The 22,466-nt window shown below is 36.1% G+C and overlaps 1 pseudogene; it reads left to right on the forward strand.

Annotated features, from left to right (window-relative positions):
* Window positions 1-19,552: 19,552 nt before the first annotated feature.
* LOC102485207 (coatomer subunit zeta-1-like) overlaps window positions 19,553-22,466 on the forward strand; it is a 7,103-nt pseudogene continuing 4,189 nt past the window's right edge.

Genomic DNA, 22,466 nt, shown 5'->3' on the forward strand with positions numbered 1-22,466 from the left:
ATTTCTAGGGGTTCTAAAAAACTTCAGAATATTGACAAGTACAGTTTCCTTTAATGGTATGCCATCTAAGAGTCTGTGCCTCAGTTTTATTAGCTATTACTTGGGGTGCCTCTAGAAATCCCACTTTTTTAAAAAATGAGAAAATACATGCAAACACTTGGAAGAACAAAGCTTTACCACAATTCATAATACATAATTTCATTGAATCTATACCCTTTTGCATAATTTATAAGCACTTTAAAGTGTAAGTGCAATACCTCATAGGAAAATTTAAAATGTATATCCTTCCTCCAGTTTGGCATAAATGGAGTCCTCAACTCAGCAGACATTGGCTAAGGTCTTACACTGTACTCAACAACAAGGCATATTAAAAAGAGGGAGGATATTTGGTCCTCACAGTCAAGACGTTTATGGTCTTTGAAGACAGTGACATGTATGCAAAAAATGTTAAAGACCTAAGTCAATAGTCAATTAAGCATTTGAACATGTGGCATAGTTGCATTTGATTTGATGGAATCAAATGCTGATATTGGAATGACCCTGAGTAACCATTTCTCACCAGTATTTTATTTTTATTTAGATCACTTATTCCATCCCTTAAAAGAAACACACACACATGTGCAAGTACACATACAGAAATTGAATATAATATTTTCTTGTGGTGGGAATATAAAACTCAAGTATGTGAGAGGAATGATTCTTAAAATTAGCTATACTAAAGGAAAAATAAAAACTATACATATTTTCTAAATCCCTGATCTAGCAATTTTTAACCTCAATAAAAAGAACTATTTCCATTCAGTAGTAACCAGAGATTTTGATTGAGTTATGCCTCCTAGAGGGAGAAATTATGAGAAACCTAGATATAAAATACTGATTTCTTTATGACCTAGGAAAAAATGTGTTTGGGGGAATTCTGAGGTACACATGAATTGGAAACTATTCATAATATTTCCTTTCTTATGCAGCAAATTTGGGGTTTTCAGTGTATATCCCAGAAGTCACATCCTCTAAATGAGTAAATAATATAGGCACAACTTTTTAAAAAACTGCCTTGTTGTACCTAAATGCGCTGCAGGACATCTGGCACGTCTCACTCTGAAATGATGTTTATCCACAGAAACGCCATCAGTGGAAGATGTATTGAAAAGCTGAAGGTCTATTAAGGGAGTATGGGACAGCTGCATACATTCTGTAATCTGTATAAGGCCATGGAAATGACATAGCAATACCCCATCTGTGGCTTTGGTTTACAGAGCTTTGAATAAAAATTCAAGATCAAACTTCCCTTGTTAAAGAAAAGAAAGCTAAAAGAAAGCTGGCATTAATGGGCTCATATATAAAGGTCTGTCACTGTTACCTTTCTTTTTAATATAAAATATTGTGTGGGATTTTTTTCCTATACCTTTAATAAATACTAACACTACATATTAACCCCTTAGTGTTATTTGAAAACCTGCTTGTAGGGAATTACAATTGTACTTTAATAATTTAGGCCATTTGTGATTTAGGCTTAAAATTCACAGAAGTGCTAGGAAGGGGTAGGGCAGATGTTGTTCAAACTTCCCTATTTGACCCTGCCAAGTCGTTCATTCTGGACCTACAATGCCAAGCCTATTCAAAACTCAATGTCTCTTAATAGAGATTACTAATCAAGCTGATTTATGTGGTAGTTTAGGAGGTGGGGGTCCTTTCTTTTTTTTTTTTTTTTTTTTGGTGGAAGTGTTTCTAAAGAAAGTTTAATACTCACAAAAGCTTCAGATTGACAGCTCCACAAAATGGAAATTCACAGAACAGAAGTATCACATGCCAGGGGGATATAGCCTCCCCTTATGCTAACCTGCCAATTCACAATTTCAACCTGCAAGGATCTGCCACTGAATTCAAGAGATTAATTCAGTCCCTGTGCCTGTTCACTCCTTTGCCAATAAAGAGGCCAATTAGTTTCAACTACATTGGTTAGTTTACTTCTGCCTTTATTTTTTTCTAATGGAGGTATTTTCTCTCCATCATCTGGATGATTTTGACCCCCCAATTCATTGCAGGTTACTATGAAATAACTGTCAATCACATTAAACCATAGCCTGATGTGAAGCAGGGATTGGGGTGAAAAGTTCATCATTAGCTATAGAAATCATCCAGACCCCCAGCGTGGTGGGTTTTGTAGAGCTCATAGAAAAACAAAAATGATAATAATAATATAAATAAGAAGCTTGAAATCATATTACAAATCTCTATTTAAAGTAACATTGTTGAATGTTTAACAAATCTGGCTACCTTCAGTTAACTCCTAGTCTAAAACAGACAACAGTTTCAAATTCTTGTTAACTCATATATGCTTGTTTTGTGTATTCACATAATAAATATATTCAGAAAAGTTATATTTTAATCAAGAATTAAATATATACCCTAATGACTGACATACGACTTAAATTTCCTTTTAACCTATCTTTCTGGAAGATAAATTCTCAGTAACACAAATAAAATGCAATGATAAAACAGGTAAAGATATACTTCTGAGAATTTTTAAATTTTTAAAATAAAAATATTCTATGCAAATATGGTACTAACTTTAAAATCTACACTCCAAAGTAGAATGAAGAGATGAAAGAATAAACAAATTACATCAATGAAGAATAACTCATTCTTTTTTTTTTTTTTTGGAGAGATTTTTGCTATAGAGCGCGTGCGCTCGCCAGACAGAGACATAGAGACAGAAAGCGAGAAATCACCCCCCAGGGGGGATGGTCATGCCGCAATCCCTTCTCTTCCATTCTCCTCTCGGGATCTTGGGCACGCATGCACACACGCCCGGCGTGAGTTTTAAGCCACCGGGTCCAGGACGCAAACCATGGTTGACTACGTGTGAGTCCAGCGACATAGCCATTACACTAACTGCTGGTTCCCGAATAACTCATTCTTAATAGGACCAATGTGTTAAAGACTTTTTTTTTCCTGAAGTAGAAATGGATGAAGTAACATTTTAATACTTCGCCACTATTTGTTTTTGAAAAAGAGCTACAGCAGGTTTTAGTAGTAGGAAAGAGAACAAGGAGTCTGAAGCATCTTAAGGTAAGTGTAGTATACCATGCAGGAGGAAGGATCACAGAAGAGAGACTGGTGCTGAAGGCTTCTACTGACAACCTTGCTTTGGTGAATAGTGTCCACTATCCCTCCAAGAAAGCCACTTGGCACAAGGCTAATGGGACTTGCATATACCAGAATAAACAGTGAGTCTTAAAACAATAGGCTGAAAATTCTAACAATCCATATTTATCTTCACCAATTCAGAAATGTCCACGTTCCTGTCATTCTTATCCTCTGGGAGGTTAAAATGCTTATTGGGAGGTTCACAGTGACTTCAGTTTTCTCTAGTCCACCCCTAGAGGGCAATAGAGATGGTAAGAATATTGGTCTGTAGCCTCAAAAGGGGTGGGGAAATGGAAATTTTAAAAGAAGCAATCAAATTGATCAATACAGTATTTTCAAAAACAGCCATGTATATAAATCCTTAAAAAAAAAAAAGTACTGGGTTTGATCATAAACCAGTAACTGTAATACTATCTCCACTGCAATCAATTACAAACATAGAAATAATATTTTATTATCAATAATTAAGACAATACTCAGAAAGTATATTTTAAAGAACGCTAACCAAAATCTACTTTTTAAAAAAACTCCTCATATTAACGTGAATAACATTGTTTTAATAACTTATCAAAATTTTGAGTGTCAGTATTTGTACAGATGCCGCTAATTTAAAACAACCACTGACAATCACTGATCCTGTTAATACACTAATAATAAATATGCTTTTATTTCTAGATATGTATCAAGATGGCATTTCTACATGTTTAATAATTTAACTCTTTGTTTTGACTACTTCAAACTTTTTAAAAGTTGCAAAGTAGTACAAAGAGTTCATATATCCTCCCTCAGCCTTCCCTCATACAAATATTGTGTACTTAGTCATAGTACAATTATCAAAACCAGGACATGGATATTTGTTCAATAATGTTAACTAAACTACAGACCTATTTGAATGTCTCCAATTTTTCCATTAATGTCCTTCTGTTCTAAGATTCTGTCCAGGATCCTGGATAGCATTAGTTGATAGAACTGCATGAAACATCAGTTCTCGGATGCTCAAACATTCTTTTTTCCTAACTGTTCTATGAAGTCTTCAAGGATATGAATATGAGACATACTTATATCTGTTTCCCCAGTGCTATGAAGCACCTGTTGATACTCAACAAAATACTTGCCCTGGCATAGCTCTCTATTGGTTACATATAGTTCAATCAGTTTGGGACACTAGAAAACATTCTGTTAGCCCTTGAGGCCTGAGGTTCCTAAAAGTAAAGATGAATAACTTTATGCACCGTATTTCTTTTAATTTTTTCCCTTTAAGTTTAAAGTTCTACTAAAGCATACCAGGCTTTGATCCACTTGAAATTCAATAGAAAATCAAGAATGGAAAGGATGAAAGGCAAAACCGATTTGCTTTAGCTATTAATTATAGAGGTTAAAGAAAAAAATATGTCTTCCTTCTCTTATTAAGTATATCAATATATTCCTTAATCGGGTCAAAAGCTGATTGGCCACTACTTAAATAACTATAGGCACTGTCTCTCTACTGTGATCAGATGCTATGACTGAAGGGCAAGAAAGAGGGAGCACAGAACACATACAGCCCCTGTTCAAAAAAGAGGAGCTAGCAGGAGCAAAAATCATATCGAGGAGAAAGAGAGGTGCCTTGGAAGGACTCTGGCATTAATCCTGTAAGGCAAGACTCTAAATGACTGACTTCAATTCACCTTTAACCTATAGTTATAGCTATTATTATTTCAAATGACATATCTATCTGAGAAAGAACCATAATTGACAGTGAGAAAATAATTGAAAAGGATTTTAAAATTAGGGCATTTTGTGTACTTTGTTTTATTTGGAAATAAAAGAGAAAGGATATTGAAAGCCAAAATCCATGAATGGAGACATTGATTTAGAACAGTATTTTCAAGCATCATTACCTTTCTTCCCAGTTAAATCTATTTCTGATCTTTTTAACATCCCGTTCTTCGTTCTTCCAACATACTCTTCATCCTTTTTCAACCACTCCAGAAACCACAAGTTCAACTCTCCTTCAATTCACATCATCCTATCTCAAATTTTAGCCTAGATTGACTGAGATCCCATTATGTACTAGACATTGTACTACATGCTGAGAATATAGACAGTAACACAGTCTCAAAATTCCACAGTGCTTAAAATTTCACGAGGGAAACAAACTTCTCTTATCCAATGAGCCAGAACTGTAAGAAATGGACATAAACAGAAGACTATGAGGAAACAGAAGCAGAAATAACTAAAGTAAGTAAATTACTCCAAGAACTAAAAGCCACTAATGACACAAAAGAAGATTTGCACAGAATAACAAAGAGGAAGAAAAGATCTTCGGTTATTTCAAGAGCCTTATACTAATAGAACTCTATAAACCTATTTTTTAGCAGTATAATTTATAGATTTGTTTTTTAAAAAAACATATACTTTTAATCATCTGGGATACTAACTTTAAGGAAAAAAAAACAAGGCAAGAAAGAGGGAATAAGTAAAGATTACATAGCTATCCATTAAAACACACAACTGTCTCATATTTGTATTTTTGGACTGAAACCCTTTGGGGCAGAGGTCTAGTGTAATATGTGTTAACTCCTCTAAAAGACTAGCTTCATGACTAGTCTTGACACACACAGAGAACTCACATTATTGTTGGGATAAATACTGTTCAGATATCTGTAGAGATTTTGGACTCAGTTTGGATGGGCTGTCATTTGTCCTTACAGTTTACCATGACTAAAACTATATCCTCAGGAATTTTGTTATTAAACTATATACAGCATTCTTTTTTTACTCATTTTTAAAATAAACTGCTTAGTATTTTCTCTTCTGGAGTAGAAAAAGCAGAGCAGGATTTTGAGTCTACGCCAGGCTTTCTCAGGGAGATCAGTGGCAGAAGATAATTACGTTTTACGGTTATTACTATTCAGAGTATTGAATAGTAATACTTTTGTTGAATTGGCTTTCACATCTTTGATCTTAAAAACTAAATTAGGGACCAGTAGGTGGTATAACAGCTGCATCGCTGGGCTCCCACATAGTTAGCCACAGTTCGAGTCCCAGACCTGGAGTCCTAAAACTCACAATGGATGCGTGTCCGTGCATGCACAAAATCCTGAGAGAAGAATGGAGGAGAAAGGATTGCAGCATGGCCATCCCCCATAGGGGGTTATTTCTCACTTACTATCTCTCTGTCTCTCTCTTCTTTTTCAGCAAGTGCATGTACTCTACAGCAAAAATCTCACTCTAAAAATAGAAACCCTAAAATCTTATAATAAATTAGCAACTTACTCAAATAATTATTCACTATAGACTATAGTTGCCCCCAAATTTTATTGGGCAGTTTTTTAAAACTTTGCCTGATCTTAAAAGTTTAACACAGAAGGATTGATAGATAATTCATAAGTTCAAGCTCATGATTCTACATTAGTCTTCTCAAATCAAAGGTCTGAGTCATTTAAACAATGACAAACATTCACATCTGCATTTTATAAATTAGATGAGGGGCCAGCAGGTGGTTGGGGTGCTGGTTCAACCACGGTTCAAGTCCTGGACCTGGTGGCTTGCTTTCTCATTTTCCCTTTCTCTCCTTCTCTCTGTCTTTCTCACTTTGTTTTTCTCTGGTGAGTGCACATGTGCTATAGCAACTTAAAAATACTAATAATAAAATTAAATAAATTATTTATTTGTAAAAAGTAGATGGATTATTTAATTAACTATATTTATTTCAAGTCATCAAAAAGTCTCATCATGTCATGTCCAATAAACATAAACGGCAGCATACAGATAGCTCATACTACTACATGTGTCTATCATCAGTTACAATTGATAATATGTACAAACATCTCAAGAAAGAAATGAATCTCTGCTCAAAGCAGTATTAAATAACAACCTAATAAAAGAGTCAGAGACTATCATATGAAGCAAATTAGAGTTAAATAAAATTTTATTTATATGATCTTAATCTGCCCTAAAAAAATTATTAGAATGAAAAAAATAATGAAACTCAAAAGGGATATCAAGTACTGATGAAGAAGCATGGAGTCCATTAAATTGTCGTGATATCCATTCAAATGTTTGAAATTTTCGATAATAAAGAATTTTTTTAAGTAAATAATTAGGGCCAGGTGGAGTGCAGAGGTAATGCAGCTGAACCCATATGGGAAAGATCCTGACCATGCTGGGCATGCTTTAGGTCTGGGCAGCTAGACTGGGAGTAGAGAGCAATGTGAGGACCCAGTTGAGAGTGTCTTTCTCTCTCACTCTCTCTCTTTCTCTTTCTCTCTCTCTCTCTCACACACACACACACATACACATAAACATACACACACACAGAAGAAATAAACTTTTTTTTCAGAAAAGTAAATAATTAGAGTTTTGAATAGGTATACACAACTTGCATTCCTGGCAAAGGTAGTAGATACACTTTTCCTTCTTCCTCTTATACACTATCCAAAACACTGTACCTTGCACAGACAGCAAATATAGCACTGAAAAGTGGCGGGGTGGGGGTGGGAAGAGTCGTAGTGATCTCAGGACCTGAGGAGCAAGATTGTTGTGAGTTCCTGTTTTTTGTTTTGTTTTGCTTTGCTTTGTTTTTTCCTCATATACAAGGGGACTTCAAAAAGTTCATGGAAGAGAACAGCAGTTAGCGTAATGGCTATGTCGCTGGACTCCCATGTAGTCGACTACGGTTCACGTCCAGGACCCGGTGGCTTAAAACTCACGCCGGGCACGTGTGCGTGCGTGCCCAAGATCCAGAGAGGAGAATGGAGGAGAAAGGATTGCGGCGTGGCCATCCCCCCTGGGGGGTGATTTCTCGCTTTCTGTCTCTCTGTCTCTGTCTGTCTGGCGAGCACACGCACCCTATAGCAAAAACCTCTCCAAAAAAAAAAAAAATGTTCATGGAAAAGAATGGACTCTAAGTATAAGTTTATTTTGGTTGAAAATTTTTTGAAATTCATTCACAGTTTTTTCTTAATATGCATTTTCAATGAACTTTTAAAATACCCTTTATATACCAGATTGGAGGTGAAGAAGTTAGAAATGTAGAAACACAAACAGACACACACTAAATCCCATGGACTGACAAAGTACCTTGTCCACCATAAGTGGTATTCCATGCAGCATTGCTTCTTTTATCCCTTTTTTATAAAACTGTCAGTGGGCATGTGCAGTTGCCAGAGAGAAAAAAGGAAAGCACCCTTAAACGGGACATGACCAAGCCACAGACCTTTGTCTTTCATTTCTCCATCCCACCAGGATTTGGAGCATGCAGTCACATGCAGCCAGCATGTTTTTCATGTTCCCGGGGCCAGGATTCAAACTGTCATAGACTATGTAAGATCTGACTTTCTATTCATGGCTGCACCATTAGGCAGACCCCGTCATTGCTTCTGATCACAGCAAAAAATGAGCAGCTAGGAGTCCATGCTCATAGAATCCACTGGTCTTACCACATTTCCCCACCACCCTAAAGCAGCTGGTTTGACAGAATAGTAAAATGGCCTTTTAAAAATTTATTTACAATGTTAGCTAAGTGGATGGTAACACCCTCAGGACTGAGGCAGAGTACTGCAGAAGGCTCTTTAAGCTCTGAATCAGCATCCAGTATATGATGCAGTTTCTCAAACAGGATACATGGGTCTAGGAACCAAGAGTGAAAATGGGAAAGGGGGGATGAACAGATGGCTTAATGGTTACATCACTGGACTCCCATATGGCTGACTGTGGTTCGAGTCCTGGTACCAGTAGCCTGAAATTCACACTGAGTGTGAGTGCATGCATCCCCAAAATCTTGAGAGAAGAATGGGAGAGAAGGGATTGGAACATGGCCATCCCCCCTAGGGGATGATTTCTCACTTTCTGTCTCTTTGTCTTTCTGGCGAGCACACCCTCTCCATAAAAAGAAAAGAAAAAAGAAAAGAAAGAAAAGAAGAAAAAAGAGAAAAGAAAAGAAGAAAAGAAAATGGTAAAGGCACCTCTAGTAAACCACTAGCAAACACTCTGATTCCTATTCCAGTAGTTTTATGCTCTATCAGCCTTGGTTTCAGAGAAAGGAATGCTACTATCAGGAGACACAATAATAATTCCATTAAACTGGAAGCTAAGACTTCCAAACAAGCCTCTTTGGTCTTCTGATGCTTCTGCATCAACCAGAAAAGAAGGGAACTTGGTCCTGACTATAAAGGAGGAATTAGACTTCAACTTCACAATGGAGATAAAGGACAGTATATGTGGACTATGGAAGATCCCTTAGGGCATCTTTTTATTACCATGCCCTGTGATTAAGATCAATAGAAAACCACCACCCAATCCAGACTATTTAGGAATGAAGATTTGGATCATCCTACCCGATAAAGAACCAGGACCAGCTGAAGTATCTGCTGAAGGCAAAGAGAATACAGAATGAATAATAAAAGAATGTTTTTACTGTAAGGTCCCATACAATCAGACTCTCCTGAGCACCATTTGATATCTCCAGACCTGACAAGGAACCAAGGCTGATTGCCAAGATCAATCTATACAATTGATCTTGGCAAGAGTCCACACTTTAGGTACTGCTACTGCAAGGTCACACTGACCCAGGAAGTAGCAGATGGAGGCCCAGAGTAATGCGAGGTCTAACTTCCTAGGGACCGACCTAAAGACCCACCAAATGCTTCATGTGTGCTTATCCCACTGTGCCTAACACCCCTGCACATCAGTCATGTATATAGTCTCGCAAAACAGCTTGATTATCCTATAAAAGAAACCCACTCCCTCCTGGCTTCAGACCCAGGGGTGATTTTCTTTCAATAAACTTTTTTCTCTTGAGATGATGCCTGCTAAATCTTACTCCTGATGGTGACAGTTACAAATACTATCCATGACTAGTTACAGAAATGGAAAATGCAGTTGTCAGAAGTATTTCCTCTTTGTTTTGTTATGAATACAATTATATGCATACGAGGGGGAGAATCTTTTTTAAAAATCCATGAAAAATGATTGTTACGAAAAAAACTATGCATGGATTTCAAATTTTTTGCACCAAAATAAACTTGTACTTTAATTCCGTTTTCCATGAACTTTCTAAAGCCCACTCATATATACATAATCTCTTTATTTTCCTTCCCTTATTCCCTCATCATGTAACATAAGATGTATTGACTTCATATCAATGTATAAGTATTATCAATTTTACATCATTGTATTTAAGTTATAGGATATCAGAAAAACAGAAAATGTTACTCAAGGACTTTACTTCTTTGGGGGAGGGGGGGTGGGAGGGAGGAGAGATTGTTTTCCATCGTGCAAAGGATACCTGCATCATTTTCGGTGGAATTATGACCTTGTTAATATCTTCATTTATAGATTAAATAAGATTTAAGAGATGTGCATGGGTACCAAGAAAACAAGGGGTTAACTTGTGACGGCTAATTTTATGTATTTTTGACTAGGCTAAGACATGTTAAATAGCATTTTGGGGCATATCTGTAAAAGTGTTTCCAGTTGAGGTTAGCATTTTAATCAGCAGACTGAGTGAAGAAGATCATCCAGGGCTGGACAGTAGCTAGGTGGTAAAACACATGCTCTGTGAGGATGACCCACATGGGAAGGTGCCAGGTTTACATCTGAAGACTTCATGAGTACTCTGGGCACACACATGCCCATGATCCAGGGCTGACTGAAGTTAGGGGTGGATTGTGGCATCAAGATCCTATTTGAGGTGTTATCTCTCTATCTCTCCCTCTCTCTTTTTCTCTCTCACTCACAGAAGAAGTAAATAAATATACTTTTCTAAAATTTTTTTTAAGAAAAAAGAGAAGAAAATGACCCTCACCAATGCAGGTGGGCATCATCCAATCTCTTGAGTGTCCAAATAGAACAAAAAGATGAAAGAAGACAAATCTACTTTGAACTGAGCTAACCATCTTCTTTCGCCCTTAGACATTGGAACTACTGATTCTTGGGCTTTTGGATTCAGACCTATTAAACCACCAGCTTACCTGATTCTCAGATCTTCGGACTCAGACTGAATTACACCTCAAGCTTTGGTGGTTCTCCAGCTTGCTGACAGCAGATCACAGGAATTCTCGACCCCCATAATCACATGAGCCAACTCATGTCACTGAGTTTACATATTATATATTTTTTCATATATATATACACTTCATAATTATGTTATATATTCCCATTTCATATATATGCTATATTCATATATATGTGTATGCATATATGTGTGTGTGCAAGTGTGTGTGTAATATATACTCTCCTATTGGTCCTGCTTCCTACTTCTCTGGAAGACTCTGACTAAAATATATGCTTTATTTTATTTGGCCTCAGGAATTTTGTTCCTTCAAAAGCACACAAGTATATAATAAAAAAGGTGGTGAAGGGAGAAAATGTTAGGTCAAATCTATGGAGGGAACAAAATCTCCCAAACCTTCTAACTCACAGATAAATGGTGATGTTATAACTTCAGAAAACTAACCACATTATTTCCTGATTTATTTTCAGAAATTATAGCTCTAAATGATCACTACTGAAATTAAGTTGCCATGCTTTCTGTAAATTAGGTTTCAGGAGGAAAAATATGAACACAGCATGTGCCTTTAAGCAAAATACAAGTAGTGTTTATAAACTATCAACAGTGTAGACCTTCTAAGTAACTCAAATTTCAACATTTGATAGTGCCTTTTCATTTTCTGTAGACATTAAAAGTATCTTAGATGCAAATAAGTAAGACACATCAAAAAAAAAAAGGCACTTTTGTGAGTGGAATTTAAGCTTACCTCTTTTGGTTTTAAACATAAAAAGCACAGAAAACAGCAATCATTTTTAAATGAATTACCCTTTTCATATTGCAGGATTTATTGAACTGTAATGAATTAACTCAATTTAGATATTGGATGAAATTTATACTTACATTGGATATTACACTTTTAAAATGTATACACCATTTAAAAATCAAATAAAAGAAATGGTATTGGGTGCTATTCACCAAAAACTATTCATAAATCAGTTTTACTTGAAATTCATCTAGTGGATTAGTCACTAAGTGTGAGTAGGCATTTAAATTTTGTAAAATTAAATGTACAAACTACTACACTAGATATGACACCTTTCATAATATCTTTTTTAACACACTTGAAACTCTCCCATCAAAAAGTATTGATCATATGGCAATTCAATTTTTGTTTTTGTGAAATCTCCATACAGTTTTCCATAATGGCTGTACTAATTTACATTCCCAGCAACAGTACACAAAGTTCCTTTTATCCATAGCCTCACTGACACTTGTTATCTTTTAACTTTTTGATAATAGCCAGTCAGACGTGTGAGAGATAATATTTCATGTTTTTAATTTGCATTTCCCTGATTATTAGTAATGCTGAGTATTTTCCCTATACATCTGTTTGTCATTTATATGTCTTCTTTGAGAAATATATATTCCAATCCCTTACTCATTTTTTGATTGGGATTCTACCCCCAGAAAATTTGAAATCAGTTTGTTGAAGAGCTGTCTATATTAAAACATTTATTGCAACATTAGTCACAATAGCCAAGTTATAGAATCAACCTAAGTGTCTATCAACAGAAGAATGGATTTTTTTAAATGCATATAGGGGCCAGCAGATGGCATAGCAGTTACATTTCTGGATTCCCACATAGCTAATCATGGTTCAAGTCCTGGACCCAGTGGCTTCAAACTCACACCAGGCATGTGTGCATGCATGCCCAAAATCCTGGGAGGAGAAGGAAGTGTGGTGTGGCCATCTCCTGGGGAGGGGGGTGAATTCTCACGTTCTCTCTCACTATCTCTCTCTCTCTCCCCCTCTCTCTCTGGTGAGTGCACACACCCTAAATTAAAAACCTCTAAAAACTAAAAAGTATATATACAATTATACAATGTGTAATGGAATACTATTCAGCCTTTATAAAGAAATTCTGTAATTTGAAAAAACATGCATGAAATTTGAAATGCCATGTTAAAATAAGTGGGCCACTTGAAAAGAGAAATGCCACAGATTTTTCACGTGTAAAACCTAAAACAACTGAACTCATAAAAAGCAGAGAGTTGAATAATAGTTATAGAACCTGGAGGGTGAGGAGAATGAGAAAATGATGGTAAAAATGTCATTAGGAAAACTAGTTTTTAAAATTATATTGCATGGCATGGTGAATATAGTTAATCACAGAGTCCTGTAAATATCAAATTCCCAAAAGAGTAAGTTTCACCCCCCCCACACACACACACAAAAGATAAGTGTCAAGGTGATGGATATGTTAACGAGTTTGATTTAATTATTTCACATTGTATTAATAAATCATAACATCACTTTGTATACCACAAGTTTTTACAAGTATAGTCAATTTACAATCTTTTGAAAAGGTATCAAATATTAATCCAAAAGAATAAATTATTTTAGTGCTTATCTTAAATAAAAAATGTTTAAGTCATATTTGAAAAAAATGGTGTTGAAGTAATTCTATTTAAGACTCAAGTCAAAGTTGAATTTCTTATACATTCAAAAACATTAATCACTCAATAATATAAATACTACTGGTAGTATTTGAAAACTAAATAAATTATAAAGTTAAATAATGACCACCCTGGGACCAGCAGTTGGCACAATGGCTATGTCGCTGGACTCCCATGTAGTCAATCACAGTTCGAGACCCGGACCCAGTGACTTAAACTCAAGCCAGGCACATGTACGTGCATGCGCAAGATAACAAGAGGAGAATGGAGGAGAAGGGATTGCAGTGTGGCCATCCACCCCCCGCCAGAGGGTGATTTCTTGCTTTCTGTCTCTCTATCTCTCTGTCTTACTGGCGAGCACACATGCCCTATAGCAAAAACCTCTCCAAAAATAAGTAAATAAATACATAAATAAAATAATGACCACCCCAAGATTATCACAAAGTCAAATTGCCAATTTGAGATCTGGAAAATGTATTTCTAAGTATCTTACTATCCCATTCAGTGACTATTAGCACAGAATGAATAATTTTCATGTCTCTATGGGAAGAATGCATGTGGAAAAAAATAAATAAATCCCAATTACACAAAGATTATGTTTCTTGTATTTTAGAACCACTTATTCGTCTATAAAACACAAAACTTAAGGAAAGTTAGGCTTAATTACATACAAACTTACTAAATTAAATTAAATAAGTATTATGTCATTAGCTTGAGGCCTGTCTGTTTCCTCCTTTGGGTTCCTACATTATAGACTACAACCTAACTTAGTGCACAAATAAACCAAAACCTAATTTAGGAGTATACTTTTTGTAACATATAGCTGTATTCCAGACTACCACAAACCTCCAAGTTTCAGCCAATCACAGGCAGTTAACTGATCACCCCATGCGAAACAATGACTCACTGTAGTCAGTCTCCACTCAGCATCCATGCTTATGGTCAGCCTGTAGAAGTTCACTGCTCACACTGTTGGGCAGTGACCTCTAACTTTCTGTTTTTCCTTTTGTTTCGCTTTTAGGTTTTGCTATAAGGAGCATGTGCTTGCCAGGTGAGGAGGAGAAAGAGAGAGAGAGAAATCATGCCCCAAGGGGGATGGCCACACTGCAATTCCTTTCCCCACCATTGTCCTCTCAGGATTTTGAACATGCACGCACATGCACCAAGCATAATTTTGAAGCCTCTGAGTCTGGGACTCGAACCCCACAGTCAGCCATGTGGGGTCCATCTGTCTTAACCTCCACACCACCAGCTGGCTCCTTCCTCTAGTTTTAAGTGCTTTCCAATTCATGAGTCATTCTTGGATCAAATAACTGTATAATTTGTCTAAAGTTTTTTGTTTGTTTGTTTTTGTTTTTTGTTTTTCGTTTTTAAATAATCTAAAGGCAACTATAGTTCAAGTACTTTCTTTACCACATGTTGGAACACTTATTACTTTCAGCTAATATTAATAATTGAATAAAATTTGTAAAAAGTTTGAAACAATTTCATTGTTTCAAGAAACATTTAACATCTAGAACTAGACAAACCAAGGTTTAGCCTTCATGGAGAATTCAACAATTTATAAGCAACTCAAGGAGCACAGGATGTGCAGTCATTCACGATTTAACAGAGACAGGGGTCTGATCTCACTTGGCAGACAAGAGCAAGCTATTTGAATAGGAAGTAAGTCTTGGTCTCCAACACACTCAGCAACCTATCTGATTGTACTCAATCTATTATTACGAGCACAATAATGTTTGTAAGTGATTAATTCTCTTATTTTCTGTTTTTTCTTAGATTTGGTTCTTTGTGTAAGATGGTCATCATGAAGAGTTTAACTGTTAGCAAATATAGTAAAATTAAAATGAAAGTTCTTATGTGATTGTTATCTAAAAGTAGAGGCTTAGAATAAACTAAAGGGTAGAGTATAGAACACCACAACTCAACAGAGGATTAGACGTGAGCACCAACAAATCTGCTATGAATGAGTATTACCACAAGTTTTTACAAGTATAGTCAATTTACAATCTTTTGAAAAGGTATCAAATATTAATCCAAAAGAATAAATTATTTTAGTGCTTATCTTAAATAAAAAATGTTTAAGTCATATTTGAAAAAAATGGTGTTGAAGTAATTCTATTTAAGACTCAAGTCAAAGTTGAATTTCTTATACATTCAAAAACATTAATCACTCAATAATATAAATACTACTGGTAGTATTTGAAAACTAAATAAATTATAAAGTTAAATAATGACCACCCTGGGACCAGCAGTTGGCACAATGGCTATGTCGCTGGACTCCCATGTAGTCAATCACAGTTCGAGACCCGGACCCAGTGACTTAAACTCAAGCCAGGCACATGTACGTGCATGCGCAAGATAACAAGAGGAGAATGGAGGAGAAGGGATTGCAGTGTGGCCATCCACCCCCCGCCAGAGGGTGATTTCTTGCTTTCTGTCTCTCTATCTCTCTGTCTTACTGGCGAGCACACATGCCCTATAGCAAAAACCTCTCCAAAAATAAGTAAATAAATACATAAATAAAATAATGACCACCCCAAGATTATCACAAAGTCAAATTGCCAATTTGAGATCTGGAAAATGTATTTCTAAGTATCTTACTATCCCATTCAGTGACTATTAGCACAGAATGATTAATTTTCATGTCTCTATGGGAAGAATGCATGTGGAAAAAAATAAATAAATCCCAATTACACAAAGATTATGTTTCTTGTATTTTAGAACCACTTATTCGTCTATAAAACACAAAACTTAAGGAAAGTTAGGCTTAATTACATACAAACTTACTAAATTAAATTAAATAAGTATTATGTCATTAGCTTGAGGCCTGTCTGTTTCCTCCTTTGGGTTCCTACATTATAGACTACAACCTAACTTAGTGCACAAATAAACCAAAACCTAATTTAGGAGTATACTTTTTGTAACATATAGCTGTATTCCAGACTACCACAAACCTCCAAGTTTCAGCCAATCACAGGCAGTTAACTGATCACCCCATGCGAAACAATGACTCACTGTAGTCAGTCTCCACTCAGCATCCATGCTTATGGTCAGCCTGTAGAAGTTCACTGCTCACACTGTTGGGCAGTGACCTCTAACTTTCTGTTTTTCCTTTTGTTTCGCTTTTAGGTTTTGCTATAAGGAGCATGTGCTTGCCAGGTGAGGAGGAGAAAGAGAGAGAGAGAAATCATGCCCCAAGGGGGATGGCCACACTGCAATTCCTTTCCCCACCATTGTCCTCTCAGGATTTTGAACATGCACGCACATGCACCAAGCATAATTTTGAAGCCTCTGAGTCTGGGACTCGAACCCCACAGTCAGCCATGTGGGGTCCATCTGTCTTAACCTCCACACCACCAGCTGGCTCCTTCCTCTAGTTTTAAGTGCTTTCCAATTCATGAGTCATTCTTGGATCAAATAACTGTATAATTTGTCTAAAGTTTTTTGTTTGTTTGTTTTTGTTTTTTGTTTTTCGTTTTTAAATAATCTAAAGGCAACTATAGTTCAAGTACTTTCTTTACCACATGTTGGAACACTTATTACTTTCAGCTAATATTAATAATTGAATAAAATTTGTAAAAAGTTTGAAACAATTTCATTGTTTCAAGAAACATTTAACATCTAGAACTAGACAAACCAAGGTTTAGCCTTCATGGAGAATTCAACAATTTATAAGCAACTCAAGGAGCACAGGATGTGCAGTCATTCACGATTTAACAGAGACAGGGGTCTGATCTCACTTGGCAGACAAGAGCAAGCTATTTGAATAGGAAGTAAGTCTTGGTCTCCAACACACTCAGCAACCTATCTGATTGTACTCAATCTATTATTACGAGCACAATAATGTTTGTAAGTGATTAATTCTCTTATTTTCTGTTTTTTCTTAGATTTGGTTCTTTGTGTAAGATGGTCATCATGAAGAGTTTAACTGTTAGCAAATATAGTAAAATTAAAATGAAAGTTCTTATGTGATTGTTATCTAAAAGTAGAGGCTTAGAATAAACTAAAGGGTAGAGTATAGAACACCACAACTCAACAGAGGATTAGACGTGAGCACCAACAAATCTGCTATGAATGAGTATTCCAATGATGAAAAAGTTATTTTCCACATGGTAGATAGAGAAGCTCAGTGAAAGTTGGAAATATGGTCAAACTGCAAATGTGACTATTCATAGGAATCATGATCCTTAGAGTATCCTTAAAGTCCACACTCTATTATAAGCAAAGTTTGGTAAAAGAATTTTAAGAAGTTTTTGGATTACAGGAATACAATGTGCAGAATCAGATTAGCTACAGAGCAAAAGCATTTTCTTAAAAATTGAAAAAGATCACAGAAGTAAAGGACAATACGTAAAGGAAAATAGAGACCCAAACCAGCTTAGAGAAAAGAAAACACTTTTGGGAACCCATGTATTTTCCAAGGAACTGTGAACATTAGCACTACAGAAAGAGATGGGCTCTTTTGTGGCTGCAGGCCAGATGATCAAGTTTTCTCTATCCTTTAAACCTAGGGCATGGAAGGACAAGTAGTAGGACCTTTCATTCATGAACTAGGAGTTCAATAAGAAATCTTAGGTCACAGCATACCACTTTTTCAAACTGATTTCATATATGTTGTGAGCCATAAGTGGAATATTATCTTGCTTTACTGAGCATCAATTAAAAATTCTGCTCATCAAAGATATTGGACAGAGCCAGCCATAGTGTCTGAGTCTGCACATTCCAAGTTGAGGTTGTGCTGTTTATCTCCATGATAGACAGTACTTTCTGAGGCTTAATAAATCTTTTAATTCCTTTATTTGTAGAACTACTCAGTTTATTTAATTTATTAGACCTTTATTTTATTATAATACATTTATAGTAATTTAAAAATATCTATCTAAAATACATGCCTTAACATAACATATCTGTCCTTTATATGTGAAGCTTCCTATATTACCTTCTAAAAGTATTATCTTACTACTTACCAATCTAAATAATGCTAACCTCAATCCAGGGCAGCTTTCTTGTTTATTCATAATTATTTTCAGAGTTTCTTTGTGTGTGTGTGTGTGTGTGTGTGTGTGTGTGTTTAATTTGCCAGCGGGCACATGCACTTGTTGGAGACAGAGAGAGGAAAAGAGAGAGGGTGAGAAACTAAGAAAGCACCCCTCGTGGGACATAGTCGCTGCAATCCCTTCTCTATCTATCTCCTTTTCGGAGTTGGGACATGCATACACATGCACCTGATGTGTTCTTTAAGCTGTGGGGTACAGGACTCAAACCACACACTTAGCCCTGTGGGATCCAGTTGCTTTAACCACCAAGCCATGAGTTGACCTTCATAAGTCTTTCTTACAATGAAAGATTTATACTTTAGAAGTAAAAATTCTGTATTTTTTTATACAGAACAAAACTTTATCCTGATCTTTACCTAAAATATCCAAATACTTCAAAGTTTTGAAGCTTGAATAAAAGATGTTTACTAAAGATGTAAATAGTATTTTCTTTAAAAAGAAAGATCTCAAGACCAGCAGATAGTGTAATGGTTACATCACTGTACTCCCACATAGCTGACCACAGTTCAAGTCCCAAATTCAGCAGCTTGAAACTCATGCTAGTGTGTACGTGTGCATGCCCCAAATCCCAAGAGAATAGAGGAGAAGGGATTGTGACATGACCATCCCCTCTGGGGGGTGATTTTCTCACTTTTTATCTCTCAACTTCTCTCTGTCTTTCCATCGAGCACACATGCCTTAGCAAAAATCTCTCTAAAAATAAAAGTCAAATCTCTCTTTCGTTTACTTTTCTTTAAAATGTACTGCATTCTGGGACCAGCAGATGGCGTGATGGTTATGTCGCAGGACTCCTGTGTAGTCAACCACAGTTGGAGTCCAGGACCCAGCGGCTTGAAGCTTATGCCAGGGGTATGTGTGTGTGTGTGTGCCTAAAATCCCGAGAGGAGAATGGAGGAGAAGGAATCGTGGCATGGCCATCTCTCCTAGGAGGTAAGTTATCACTTTCAGTCTATCTCTTGAGTAAGTGCATGCATCCTATAGAAAAAAATTTCCCTTAAAAAAAAAAAGTAATGTATTCCCCTTACTGCTAATTTTTTATGCACAATATACTTGGTAAAATTTTTTTTCTCTCACCCTGTGGCATCCTGGAAAATGGACTGTATTCAATAAAATAAAGTGATTTTTTAATTTATTTTTAATGTGACCAGAAAGAGACAGAGAGAGAGTGAGAGAGAGAGAGAAAGAGAGAAAGTGAGAAAGCAAGCTGCCAGGTCTGGGACTTGAACTGTAGTTGATCATGTGGGAATCTAGCACCCTTAACCACCATGCCACCTGCTGGCCCCAAAATAAAGTGATTTTTTAATTGCCAGATGGCAGGTGCACTCACTAGTGGAGATATAGAAAGATGGAGAAATAGGGAGAACAAAAAAACATCCCTCAGTAGCGTATGGTAATGCCTCAACTCCTTCTCCTTCAGCTCTCCATCCTCTTGGGATTTGGGTCATGCATACACACAAGGTTGCATATTTTTCAAGCCACCAAGGCTGGAATTTTAACCATGGTGAGCCATGTGGGATCCAGCTCCCATAACCACTATGCCACAAGGCTGGACTTATTCTTTTCTACCCTAACAGAACAGCATGAGAGTCACAACCCATTGAAGAACAGTGGCTTGCTAAGTTGGTGGCTGAAAGATGGTATGCAGTAGATAGGCAATTAAAAAAAAAAAACTTACCAATAAATAAATAACTCCAGTGAGAATAAAAAGATAACTCTTCAAATTGACCTACAAAAATCAATTTTCACAAATTTTAGGCTATTTTTATGTGGATTTTGTTTAAGAAATAGATCACTTGTTTACATTTTAATGTTTGTTTTTCTTATATTTTTCTTTTTTATTTATCAGCTTACATATGTTAGGATTAAATTCCCAAATGCAAACCTAAAAAATTTAGCTAAGATACATAACCAGCAGCAGCCATCAACATATATTACAATACTAAGCAGTGCTTGCAAAGATGAGTCCAATTCAATAGGCTGGATTTACCTGTCAAGAATAATTAAAGCCTCCACCAAACTCCTTAAGTTTTCTTGTCACCAGGTAATGAACCTCAGAATTAATTTTCACAGAGCTGTAGGTAATCTGAGTTGTTCATGTAGAAAAAAATGAACTAAATTGTTTAGGCATTTTTACAAGAATACTTCAAAAGGTTTATGGAAATATGGAATTAAAGTACTAGTTTACTTTAGTGCAAAAAACATGAAGTCCATGCATAGTCTCAGAACATGCATTTCCATAAACTTTTGAAGACCCCCTCATTGCTTATAACTGATATCTTCAAATACACTTGGAAACAACCAACATTCAGTGAATTAACATTATGAAATATCTGCTATATATGGTAGTATATTTGTCAGTGATCTCACAAGTACCTCTCCTGAAGCAATGGGAGTCTTCTGTCTTCCTCTCACGTTAGTGGATGGGGATGGTGGGAATGTTCATAGGTTTTAGTGGTGAAAGTGACAGCCATAAAATAGAGAAGCTGACACAGGCAGTTTTTTTTTTTTTAACTGGAAATATAGTTTATATTATATTTGTTGTACAGGTATATTGAGTACCTCTTGTCAGTGAGGGGGACATGTCTCTGGGATACCATGGGTTAATCAAGCTTTTCAAGTCAGGAGAGAAACATACTAAATGGCGCAATAATGCCAATTCAAACTCACACAACCTCTGTATCCTTGTGCTCACAGTATCTGCTTTACAACTATCCTCACCATGAAGATGAAAAAACTGAGCCTCAGTGACACAATCATAAACAAAAAGATACTTTCGGGGTTGGTGGTTCCAGACCATATTCTGAAGACTCATGGGCCTGAGCTGGCCTGTGTCACACTGACACTGTGTGTGACCTCGCTACAGTCTACAACGTGAGACTATATTACCTTCCAAGACACAATGCCACCTGTGCAAAGAATTGCTAGCTAGATGAAGAATCAGTTTGCTATTTCTTGATTAGATGCAACCTTTGGCAGATTACCTTGATTTCCAGTTCCCACAGCTTACAATAGCTACCTTACTAATAGCTTTTAAAATTAGATAAATACTGTTTAAAAAAGGTATTGCAAACATGAAAAGCTATATAAAATTTTATCCAGTCAACTGGCTAGTTACAAATAACATAAGTGTCTTCTGTGAGAAGACAGGTACTACAGATAACAATGAGTAAAACAACTATAGTTTCTCTTCTCCTGATGCTGAATGATGGTGACTAGTCTAGATGATGATGATTAATGATCTTAGGTTGACTGATACACTTAAAGAAACATCAGTACTAAAGTAGCATTTTTATAAAAGCAAGTCCAAAAGCAAATTGAGCAACAAAAAGAGCATAAAATGTGTGAGAATATATTTTCATGTAGTTACCACACTGGTTTGATGATTATAGCACTTTGTCTTGTTTTAGGTGCATAGCAAAGGAAGAATGTGCACATTTCAGGAATAATTCATAGACAAGCTACAGTCACGATGAACTAGTTCGAAAATAATATCTGTACAGAAAACTTAAGGTACCAGGCTTTTACATCTAAAAAACCAGGAAAATGCTGTGGTCAGATAAATTCAGTTATGTTAATTCTGCTTCTTCCTGTCTCCATTCAGGACAAAGGCTCAACTTGAAGCATAAATGTTTAGTTACATTTGTGAGGGAGGAAATCCTATTGCAAGAGTTTTAAAATAACTGATTACCAAAATGAATAGAGAATGTCCTTCCTTCAATTGTTTTTAATAATTGGTGACATACTTTCACATGCAAAATTGTGTGGCTGTGGGAGAAAAAAACTAAGTGATTTCTCAAGGTCCTGCCATCCCTACCATTTTTATT

The sequence above is a fragment of the Tupaia chinensis genome, unplaced genomic scaffold (assembly GCF_000334495.1).
Source record: "Tupaia chinensis unplaced genomic scaffold, TupChi_1.0 Scaffold000478_3, whole genome shotgun sequence".
Classification (NCBI taxonomy): domain Eukaryota; kingdom Metazoa; phylum Chordata; class Mammalia; order Scandentia; family Tupaiidae; genus Tupaia; species Tupaia belangeri.